Source organism: Phascolarctos cinereus, unplaced genomic scaffold (genome assembly GCF_003287225.1).
Source record: "Phascolarctos cinereus isolate Bilbo 61053 unplaced genomic scaffold, phaCin_HiC Scaffold_726;HRSCAF=1367, whole genome shotgun sequence".
Lineage (NCBI taxonomy): Eukaryota > Metazoa > Chordata > Mammalia > Diprotodontia > Phascolarctidae > Phascolarctos > Phascolarctos cinereus.
This window is the reverse complement of record NW_027556098.1, coordinates 130,937,416-130,948,766: the sequence shown is the minus strand read 5'-3', so window position 1 is coordinate 130,948,766 and position 11,351 is coordinate 130,937,416. Positions and strand designations below refer to the sequence as shown.

Below are 11,351 nucleotides of genomic sequence, written 5' to 3'. Positions count from 1 at the left end.
TATATTATGTCTACTACATACTATACACACACACACACACACACACACACACACACACACACACACACACACACACACCCCATGAGTTGTAACTGAAGAAAGAAGGCCATTTTTCACGTATAACTCACTTTATAATCACATACCTTTGTGGATAACATATGATTGAAGTGAGGACTGAGCATAGATGGATAAATAAATTGGGCTGGCTGAAAGAGCAGAGGGAGACAGCCAACTTATTCCCAACCTCAGCTCCCTGCTTCTCCCAATTCCCTGACTGGTGGCTCCCTGGCTAATTCCCTAGTAGATCATGGACTCAAGCCGATGAATGAATAACAGAAAGTTTCATGATGTCTAGCTAAATGCATAAGGTTTAGTGTCTGGAGACCTAGGTCAGAGTCCCACAAATTTAGAAGCAATCCTAGGAGGATCTACAGTCTGATTAGAACATAAAATCTGCAGCTATATGATGTTGGGCAAGTAGCTTAACATTTCTAGGTCCCTGTGACCATATCTGCAACGCATGGACTTGATTGATTGTTGAGAACTCTTCTAACTCATACATTCTATGATTCTGAGTAAGTCTAGGTGGAACTTTAGGCAAGTCCCTCTCTGAAAGCCTGTTTCCTTAACAAATATATAAAATGGAACTGATAATGATGTTTATACTATTTCTATAGTCTGACTTTGCTTGGACCTTTGCTTATTCATGATCCCAGTCCATTACTTGAGTTTTAAACTCTTTGTTAAGGTAAAGGTCTGCTTCCAGTGTGGAAAATGTACTGTCCCAAGCTTCAGGGGTTTTGTGCAAGTGTTTTCAGAAATATTTCTAGGGACACATAAATTTTCAGTTCTTCCAAGGTGGTATGGTAAGGGGTGAGGTGTTTATTTCTTTCCTGACCCATGCTCTGGTCTATGAGTGACCATAAGTACTCTTTTCTGCCTTGGAACTGTGAGGAGGATTTGCTCTTTATCACCACTGGAAGCTCCACCACATTAGTGCTCCTTCTCGCCTCAGGACCAACACCCAGAGCTGTGACCCAGATCCAAGCAGAGGTAAAGCAAGAGAATCCTGCACCAGCACAGAGATCTCTGCAATCCCCCTCTAATAAGCCACTCATTTACCCCTCCTCTCTGGCCTGGAAGCCACCCCGGGGCTGCTTGCCAGGACTGGGACCACACTTTTCTCTCACCACAGACTCAGAGTTTTCCCACTGACCTTCTAAGTTGTCTTTGGCATTCATGAATTGAGAAGTGTGGAAACTGCCACAGCTGCTGGGGATTCAGTCCTCTGCAGCCTGCTCCAGGTTTGCTGAGGCCTGCCTTGCCTTCAAGCCCACCTCCAACTGTGCTCCTGTCCCTGCCCAGCAAGATATAAATTTCTTTTTTTTAGTTACTCTTTTTTTTTTTTGCTAGGTAATGGGGTTAAGTGACTTGCCCAGGGTCACAAAGCTAGTGTCAGGTGTTTAGTCTGAGGTCAACTTTGAACTCAGGTCCTCCTGACTTCAGGGCCGATGCTCAATCCAATGTGCCACCTAGCTGCCCCGAGATATACATTTCTGGTCCACCATCCAGGCTGTCTTGGGCTGTAAATTTGTTTCACTCTGTCTTTTTGTGAGTTCTGCTGCTTTAGAATTTGTTTAGAGCCATTTTTATAGGTATTTGGAGGGCTTTGGGGGAGAGCTCAGGCAAGGCACTGCTTTTACTCTGCCATCCTATTTATACTATTTCCCTAGGCTCTTTTTGAGGCTCAGATATATGTGAAAACACTTTACAATTCAACTTAATGAAGGCAATATGTCAAGAGACCTTCAAGAAGGGTCTTTGGTTTACAAGAGAAGGCCAAGTGACCATCCATTTATTAATTATTCACTAGACATAATAAATAAAATGATTAATTACCCAGAAATTATGTCTCTCAAACTTTTTTTATACATCACAACAAATAAAGATTTGTAAATTCTATGTCTAGGCCTCTTTCTTTCTTCCCTGGATGTGTCAGTATTGATCACAAAAATCCCTTCTTCAGAGGATGACTTTTCAACTGCCCTTTGAGAGTTCAATATAGGGAATTCCCAGGGAATTCATTCAGGGAAAACCCAATAGAGCATTACAACATTGGATAGCAGGAAGAATAATTCTGCATACCTGCCCAGCCTCTCCCCATGTTCCTATTCCAAGGACAAGGCAGGTTTTGTAGCAAAAATGTTCTCATTGTGCTTTTGATTGGGGTTTCTAGTTAAGTGGTTTCATCCAAAATTGCTATTCTGCATTGTTCTTCAAGGATGGCAGTGTTTGGAGATGCTGCTGTGACCAGCAAAACTCAAAAGGGAAAACATAGGAAGGAATTCTATCTTTTACTCTTAGACCAGGTGGAGGGTATGGTCAGTGTCCTCAGGAATCAAAAAACTAGGGCTCTGGGGCTCAGTTACTTCAATTGTCCTCCTACTCTTCTGAGCAGCTGGTATACTGGAAAATATTTCTACTGGGGAATATTCACCTTTCCTAAATATAATAACCTATCATCCCAGTAACTTACAAGGATCCAGCAATAATCAGATGAGACTAGTGTCTTCCTAATAATGTATGATCCCTGATACCATGTGACTTGGCACCATGAACCTTAGACCACGTTACTGTTGTTTCTGTTAGATCTCATGAGTCAGAAAACTTAGAAGAACAGAATTCTTTGCACTGTCAGAAATCTTATGTTTACTGAAAACACTGGGAGCAAGTAGCTAAAAATCACACAAAAAGGAATGGGCAAGAGGGAAGACCCCCTTGGAAGTGAATAGTTTGTGGTCTGATCCTGTGGTATATGACAACATTGTTTGTGTATGTGTTTGCTTACCTGTGCAAAAAAAAAAAGTTTCTGATAAAGAGTGAAGTGAGCAAAACCAGGAGGGCATTATACACAGCAACAGCAACATTGTTTGATGGTTAATTATGATAGACTTGGCTCTTCTCAGCAATACAATGGTCCAAGACACTCCCAGAAGACTCAATGGAAAATGCTAACCACATCCAGAGAAAGAACTCTGGAGTCTGAATGCAGATGGAAGCATACTATGTTCACTTTTTTAAGTTGGTTTTTCTTTCTTGAGGTTTTCCACTTTTGTTCTGATTGTTCCTTCACAACATGACTAATGTGGAAATATGTTTAATATTATTGTACATGAATAACCTATATCAGATTGTTTGCTCTCTTGGGGAGGAGGGAAGAGATGGAGGGAGAAAAATTTGGAACTTAAAATTTTACAAAAATGAATGTTGAAAACTATATTTACATATACTTGGGAAAAGATACTATTAAGAAAAAAAAAAGAATAGCTATTCTTGTAGTATAAAAAAAAATCAGTTTCATTTACTTTCCGGTTATTCTCAAACCATAAGTCAATAAACCAAAAAGTATCTCTTAAGCCACTATGTGTTGTACATGAGACAAAGTATGCAAAAGGTACTTATGTACAGAATATATACAAGATAACAAGATAATCTTAGCAGGGAGGGCTTCCATCTCTTAGTAGAGGGGCAGAACAGTATGATAGAGGTTTCCCACATGACCAATGAGTGGGATGAAGGAAGCAAGAAAGGGGTCTGCTTTTGTTTAAAGTAAGCTTATCAAGGGAAGGTTTGGAGGAAATGGGGCAAGTGGGTAAGGTAGAGCTAATGATTCCAGAAAGAAAGAAAAGAGAATCAATGAAACATTTTAACAAACAGTGCTACAAAAACAGAAGGCAGTTCAGCAGAAGCAGGGAGGAGCAAGATAGCTTTGTAAGGAGCATGTCAAAATTGTTACATAGTTAAAAGAATGAAATGTAGCACAATTTAGGGTATAGGGCAATCTGCTGTCATCTCTTGTCTGCGTGTGAAAGCATTCATATTCACTGATGTTTGTCAGATTTATGATAACACACAATACACATTTTTAAGGGGGAGGGAGGGGAGAGAGGTTGGGCCCTGAAAAGGCTTCCTGCAGAAGGTAATGCCAGAGCTGAGTCTTGAAACAAGGAGGGGATATTAAGAGTGGCAGAGAGGGAGCCCCTGCAAAGGTCCAGAGGGGAGATGAAGTGTCCTGCCTGAGCAACAGGAAGAACGAGAGTTTGGCAGAAGGGTAGAGTGCAGAAACGGGAGCAATAAAGCTTGACCAGAAAGATAGATTAGGGCCATTTGTGAAGGACTTTCAATGTGAAACAGAGGGGTTTCGGGGCAGCTAGGTGGTGCAGCGGATAGAGCACCGGCCCTGAATTCAGAAGGACCTGAGTCCAAATCCGGCCTCAGACACATAACACTTACTAGCTGTGTGACCCTGGGCAAGTCACTTAACCCCATTGCCTAGCCAAAAAAAAAAAAAAACCCAGAGGGGTTTCTCTTTTATCCCTGCGGCAGAAGAGAGCCGCTGGAGTTGACCGAGTAGGAGAGGAACCCGGTCAGGAAAATCGGCTTGCCAGGTGGGTGGAAGATAGGTGGAGAGGGGAGAGCACTGAGGTGGGGATTCCGACCAGGAGGGAAGAGGTGATGGCCAGGCCCGAAGTTCATTGCCTGGTTCTGAGGCTGAGGAATTTGGAAAAGGCTTACTGGACGAGGTGTGGCTTCATCTGGGACAGATTCGGAATTGTGGAAAGAGGGAGGAGAATCGAGGCAAACCGAAAACTCATTTTAATATCTCTATAAATTCTGTTGGTCTTCGTTTAAAGAGGGGGAGGGGGAGAAAAACAAAAACGGAACCCAGTCTCACGGCAGTAGGATGAGGAAATGCCAAGTTGTCGGTATAATCCCGGTCATTTCCTTGTAGGAGTCCCTGTGCATATACCCAGAGTGAGCCGGCTGTCTCCAGAAGGCTGGTGGGTGACATCACGAAGGGGGAGGTAGTATGCAGAAGAAGAGACTTATGGGCCAGTTTTCCCCCTTCCTTCTCCGTTTTGAATACGTAAACATCCAGAGTTTGAGAGTGACAGTTGTGTTGTTCTGGTTTGGAATTATAGCTACTTTTGCGACTTTTGAGGTTTACGTTTCCTGTAAGTGAAGTGGAAGTGCTGTGTGAGTTGTCATGTTTATAATATGAGTGCGTGATGAGGGTGTGGGTGAGCATGGAGGCGGTTAGCATACTTACCTGGCAGGGGTGATTCCATGATCACGAAGGTGGTTTCCCCAGGGCGAGGCTTATCCATTGCACTCCGGATGGGCTGACCCCTGCGATTTCCCCAAATGCGGGAAACTCGACTGCATAATTTGTGGTAGTGGGGGACTGCGTTCGCGCTCTCCCCTGATCTTTCGTTTTTCAAGAATAAGAGTCGTTTTTTCTTCAACAAGTTGTTCATGGCGTTTCTTTCCCAGCGGGTTGTTTTATTTTTGTGGGATTAGTTTAGTTTGTTTTTCCCAGAGTAGGATTGCAACGTTGTTGTCGTAACTGTTGTTTGTAAGTGAGTGGCCTTAGACTATATGATATTGTGTCTCTCGTTTATTTGGCAGCAAAATACTATTGCTTCTGTACTGCCAAACGTTTTTCTAGATCCTCCTGCTCAGCCCTTCCTTCTGCTAAGGGAATGGACTGTCAGTGTCAAGAAAGGTGTGGATGCGGCACGGCACATCTGCCAATTGCTAGATGGGTATGAAAGCTTTTTTAGCCCCACTCCTTGACTAAAGTTTCCCCAGGTCTTGCTTGGTCTATCCTGCCTGGACTTCACCTTTTGGCTTCAGATAAAAAGAGGTTGCCTCTCCAGAAACAGCTGGATTCGGATTTGGGAATTCATTCTCTTAGATTCTCAGGATTAAGCTCATTACAATGGTCTTTTTTTTTCCCAGTAGGACTACACTAACTGACCTAGGAAGTGAGAAACTCTTCCAGTAGAAATGCTGGCTCAAGTAGGACAGGGAGAACGTCCCCAGAAAGAAAGGCCTAACTGGGGACTTGAATTACTGGAGATGTGATGTTTCAGATGTCTTGTCCATATGTTCCCTTCGCAGGTGCCTCACGGTACATATATCCCATTATGTGTATTTCCACTCTACACCAGCACAGTATCTATTTATTGAAGGGACCTCCACAGAATTGGGAGATGTCATTTCAGTATTTTTTTAAAAATTCAATCCGTTTTTCCCCTGCTTGATGTGTACTGCATTCTCTGATTGTGCAGAATATTAACTGGCATTTTCTACATCTCCAGGTAAATTTCCATTCATAATATTTTTTAGATATTTTGATACATCTCTATTCTATTCATGAGGAAGACCTGAGTTCAAATCCGACCCCAAACGCTTGAGCAAGTCTTTTCACTGATGTTTGCCTCAGTCATTTAGTTTGTAAAGTGGGATTAATAATAGTACCTACTTCCCAGGGTTATTGAGAGGATCAAATGAGATAATGATTGAAAACGTGCTTAGCACAGCGCCTGGAGCATAGTAACTACTAGATAAACATTATCTATCCTTCTTTGTTGTTAAGCTGACATCTTCATCTAATGCCATTAGTCAGGAGTCAGTATTAAATAAATAATCTGTTTTTTAAATCTTAAAACCAATTTCCACTAAATCTAATTTCTATCTAATAATATGCCTGAACATATTTTATAACTATTTCAGTATTCTTTCTCTATTCCTATTTCCTATTTCCTGTCCCTACCACCAACTCTTACCACATCCCTCAAGAAAAAAAAAATCAGCTATCCCTAATAAGAAGTCTATTTTTTACCTTATTTTACTGATAATTCCCTACCCTATTTTCTTCTTATTAACCTTAATCTAATTATTAGTCTATATATAGCAATATAAATATTTATATGTCTACCAAAAATCAAAAACAATAAGATAAACAGACATAAGTGAAAGATACAAAGAGGCAGCTGGTTTTGAAGGGGAGAGAGTGCTGGAGTTAGGAAGACAAGAATTCAAATCCAGCCAGAGACACTCATGAGCTCTGTGACCCTGGGCAAGTCAACTAACCTCTGTTTCCTCAATTTCCTCAAGTGTAAAATGAGGATAATGGTACCTACCTCAATAGGGTGTTGTGAGGATCAAATGAGATATTTGTAAAACCGCTTAGCAAAGTGTTTGGCACAAAGTAGCTGCTATATAAATGCTTGTTCCTTCACTTGCCCCTCCCAAATTAATGGATAACTTAATATTTAATAATTTAGTGAGCAGACACAAATGATAGTAAATAGTAAAGATGCATACACATATGTGTGTATGTAGCTAAATATCTATATGGAAAAAAGAGCAACCATCTTTTTCATCAGAAGGGAGGGGGAAACACTGAGATTTTCAAAGAGAAAGAAAGGAGTATAGCAGCTATTAAATAAGTTATAAAAAGGTGTTATGATAAATGTGTATGCCTGTTTTTTGCAAAACATTTTAAAATTTCAAAATACATATGTTGTACTATATAATATGGTATTAATAAATATGTAATGCTTATATAACAGACAGCTATTTGGTAAAGTTGATGGAATTCTGGGCCTGAATCAGGAAGATTCTTCTTCCTGAATTCAAATATGGCCTCAGATGCCTACTGGGTGTGTGACCCTAGTCAAGTCACTTAACCTTGGTTGTTCCAGGTTCCTCATGTATAAAATGAGATGGAGAAGGAAATGGCAAACCACTCCAACATCTTTGCTAAGAAAACCTCAAATGGGGTCATGAAGAGTTGGACACCACTGAACAACAGCAGTTTATATAATGAACACATTTTATTATTACATTGCATATAATGCAATATAAATTGTATGTATGTGTTTATGTACACATGTAGGTGTGTACATACATACATACATACATACACAATTTTTAAAAATTTACCAAGCACGATGAGTAAGGCAGGGAACTTCGATTCAGAGTAGTAAAACGGTTCTGTAGAGGATAGATCTAGCAGATCACTGTAGGTGTAGGAAATAGGGATCACAGTAGTTAGTAAAAGTAAAAGCAAATGAGAGCAGATTAAAAAAGAAATATTCCACAAATCATGATTCCACTGATGGGAGAAAGGATACACTAGTAAAAAAAAAAAAACTGGGAACTCTTTGACATAACAGAAAAGCCTTATTAAAGTCAGGCTCATGGTGGCTGGTAAAAGTAGGTGATAGAAGATTAAAACCTAGGCTTTACATGGATCATCATTCCTCATTACTGGTAGGCAGCATGAAAATATTACTTGGCACCTCCTACATGTAAAGTCTAGCCTATTCTACATCCACGATATTTTGATATGTAAATTTAGACATTAATGAAGAATCAGGATTGCACAGATAAAACCATCTACCTTTGAAAACATAAGAATAAAAAATTAGAGAATGGGATAAGTACACTCTAGGAATAAACAAAACCTAGAGAAACACTAAGCAGCTTCATCTGTAATCTTCTTTGTATGTTCAAATATTGATGATTGCCAAGTTTACAATAAACTTTCAAAGTACTGGTTCATTGCTGGAATTTCAAGCCGCAAGAGCCCTCCCAAGACCAATGTATCACAATATACACTTCAATACCTTCTCGTTGACCCTGATACTGCTGGGACAGCTGCTGGATGGTGGAAATTTTGACTTCTTTGGCTGTCTTAGAGACACTGTGTCTGTTTTTGAACAGAAGGGTTGTATGGAGGACTGTGGCTTTCAGTCTTTGGGATGGAAGTCACCAAGTCTAGTCAAAGTGCCTTTTTCAGGCCTGGAATGATCTGGTTAATAGAACCTCAGGCACTCTAAAGGGCTGCACCCACACCTCCTTGTGTCTATGACTTATGCTTAAGTGGTGATGATAGGAGTATAGGAGAAGTGTCTCTTTTGATGACTTATACCTAGAACAATATTTATCACCTTGAACCAAAGCTTCATGCATCGGTTAAAAAAAACCATCTAGTCTTGAAAATACAGGAAATCCCAATTCAGCAAAAAGTGTCTTTCCTCATTACAAAAAACCTAAGAAGCCAAGGTGGCAGTGCTTAGCCAAGCTTCTTAATCCATTGTTGCCTGCAGCACTGATGATCCATTAATTGTCAAACCAGCCTAGCTGTGGAGCGCAGTTCACTCTGTTCTTTCTTGCCTTCCCTTAAAAAAAAAAAAGAGAAATGACTCAAATCTACATACTTAATCTGAGGCCATGAACAATCTGGCTGATGTGAGAGGCAGTAGTCAAGGGCATGCATTAACCCTTTTCATCTTCTAGTGTAAGTAAAGTTAAAAGTTTCATCTCTGGGGGATATACCTCAGGTAAAATATCTGGGGCAGATTTAACCCTTCCTTGCCTGAATAATAGATCTAGCTTTGGAGATCACACCATTCTTTTTTTTTTTAATTAATTTACTTTGATTTATTAACAATCACTTCCATAAACTCTGGAGTTTTAAATTTTTCTCCCCTTTCCTCCCCACCTCCCTCCCCAAGACGGCACAGAATCTGACATAGGCTGTACATATACATTCGTATTAAACATATTTTCACATTAGTGATGTAGTAATGATCACACCATTCTTTAAATGAAATGAAGGGGCAAATTTTGGTGGGAGAACTACCCTGGTTGCTTAGTCCAGTCTGATTCTGCTGTCTTTTTGCGATGGCATCACTGGCTGAATTTCCCATAGGCACTTCCAAATACGCAGAGGCATTTTTGCTTGTCATGCCAGAAACAGATTTGTCCTGGCTATGTGTGGGAATGTCACATTTGTTGGACCATTAGTTAGTAAAGATTTACTCTTTTTGACATCAAAGTGAAATGTTGCCCATTGAGTGAGCCCACTCATAGTCTCAAGGGTCCTAGAAGAGGTCTGTAAAGAGTCTGGATAACTATCTGCATAGGGGAGGAAGTCTAGGCTCCTGTCATGCAACCATGATGTTGATTGATACCTGAGGAAATGAACAGATTGCATTGTTATTTACATATGTTCATGATAAGGATTTATCCTGCATAGTCTCTGTATCTAGAGCAGGGCTTCTTAAACTTTTCCCACCTGGGACCCCTTTTTGTGTTTAGACAGTTTGTTGGCGTTGCATGGCCTGAGGGCATGCACAGTAAAAAGTGCTGCATGCTTTGTGTTCAAAACCAAGGCGGAGGTGAAGTTGAACAATGCAACATGGGCAAGCCCTGCCAAAAGTACCTTGGATTCATTCCCCATTTGATTCTGAATCTTTTGGTTGTTGGCTTCAGAAACTTTTTACTTCAGCCAGATTTTTCACAACAGCATATGGGGTCATGACCCACAGTTTACGAGGCACCGATCTAGATTGTTTCCTAGTTATTGTCATTTGATCATTGTAGCTAACTATAATTGGCTGCTTGGAAAGCAGGATAACAATAGTCTTCTTGAACTTTCCTATTGAAATTAGATATAATAGTCTGTAAATCCAGTTGTTAAAATATACAATCCAATTTGTCTAAAATGGTAATGAATGCACATTGCCACAACTAAACTCTAGTATTAGAATATTTGGATTTCTTTAATTAAAATATTTGTCCTCAACTAAGAAAAATACTGCTACCAATTGGAGGAAATTCACTATGCTTCCAATTTCCAAGACATACAATCTCTGTAATTATCTTCAATCTTTTCTCTCCTTCAGAACACAAAACCAATTAGCATATCTCCTGTTATTTCTATCTCTATAATATCTCTTTCATCACAAACCTTTTCTATTCAGTTTACTACTACCACAGTTCAGGTCATTTAATACCTCTCAGCTGGAAGTTTCTCGATTGGGCTTTCTTCCTCAAGTTTCTCTCCCTCCCATCCACCCTCCATATAGCTGCCAGTGAGTTTCCTAAAACTAAGTGTGACCATGTCACTGCCCTACTCGATGTTACTGGCCTACTCAAACTCCAGGGGCTCCCTAAATCATTGTCAGATTAGCAATTGATTCCTCTGTGTCTCAACATCTTATCTTTCCAGTCACATTACACATTACTCTGTTTGTTGAGCTCCATGGTTGAACCAAACCCACTCTTTTTACTCTTCACACATAATATGCCTTCTTCTGTCTCCACACTTCAAGTGCCTGACTTCCATGCCTATAGTTCACTCTCTTCCTTCCTTCTTCCTCTTAGAATTCCTTGTTCAAGCATCACCACCTCCTACATTAAGCCTTTCCTAAACCCACCCACTTGCTAATCTCTTCCTCAAATGACCTTCAATTTATTTTGTATATTCTCATATAACTTTGATGTTTCAGTATTGTACCAGTCATGCACAATTCTCTAGTGTCCTGATCTTTAAAATTTCTGTAGCATCCTACCCTTCTCATAGTCCAAGTTACAATTATTCACTATCTTCAGAGATCATATCTGGAAGGATAACTGCAAATGATGTTAATGTATGATTATCTAAATCCATGGCTCCTAGCTTGGGACACTGCATCTGGAAACAATACTTC

At 40.2% G+C, this 11,351-nt stretch overlaps 1 non-coding gene across 1 annotated transcript; it reads left to right on the top strand.

Annotated features, from left to right (window-relative positions):
* Positions 1 to 5,102: 5,102 nt before the first annotated feature.
* LOC144454630 (U1 spliceosomal RNA) lies at positions 5,103 to 5,266 on the top strand. The gene has a single exon (XR_013483141.1). It is a non-coding gene; the product is annotated as a U1 spliceosomal RNA (small nuclear RNA).
* Positions 5,267 to 11,351: the final 6,085 nt, after the last annotated feature.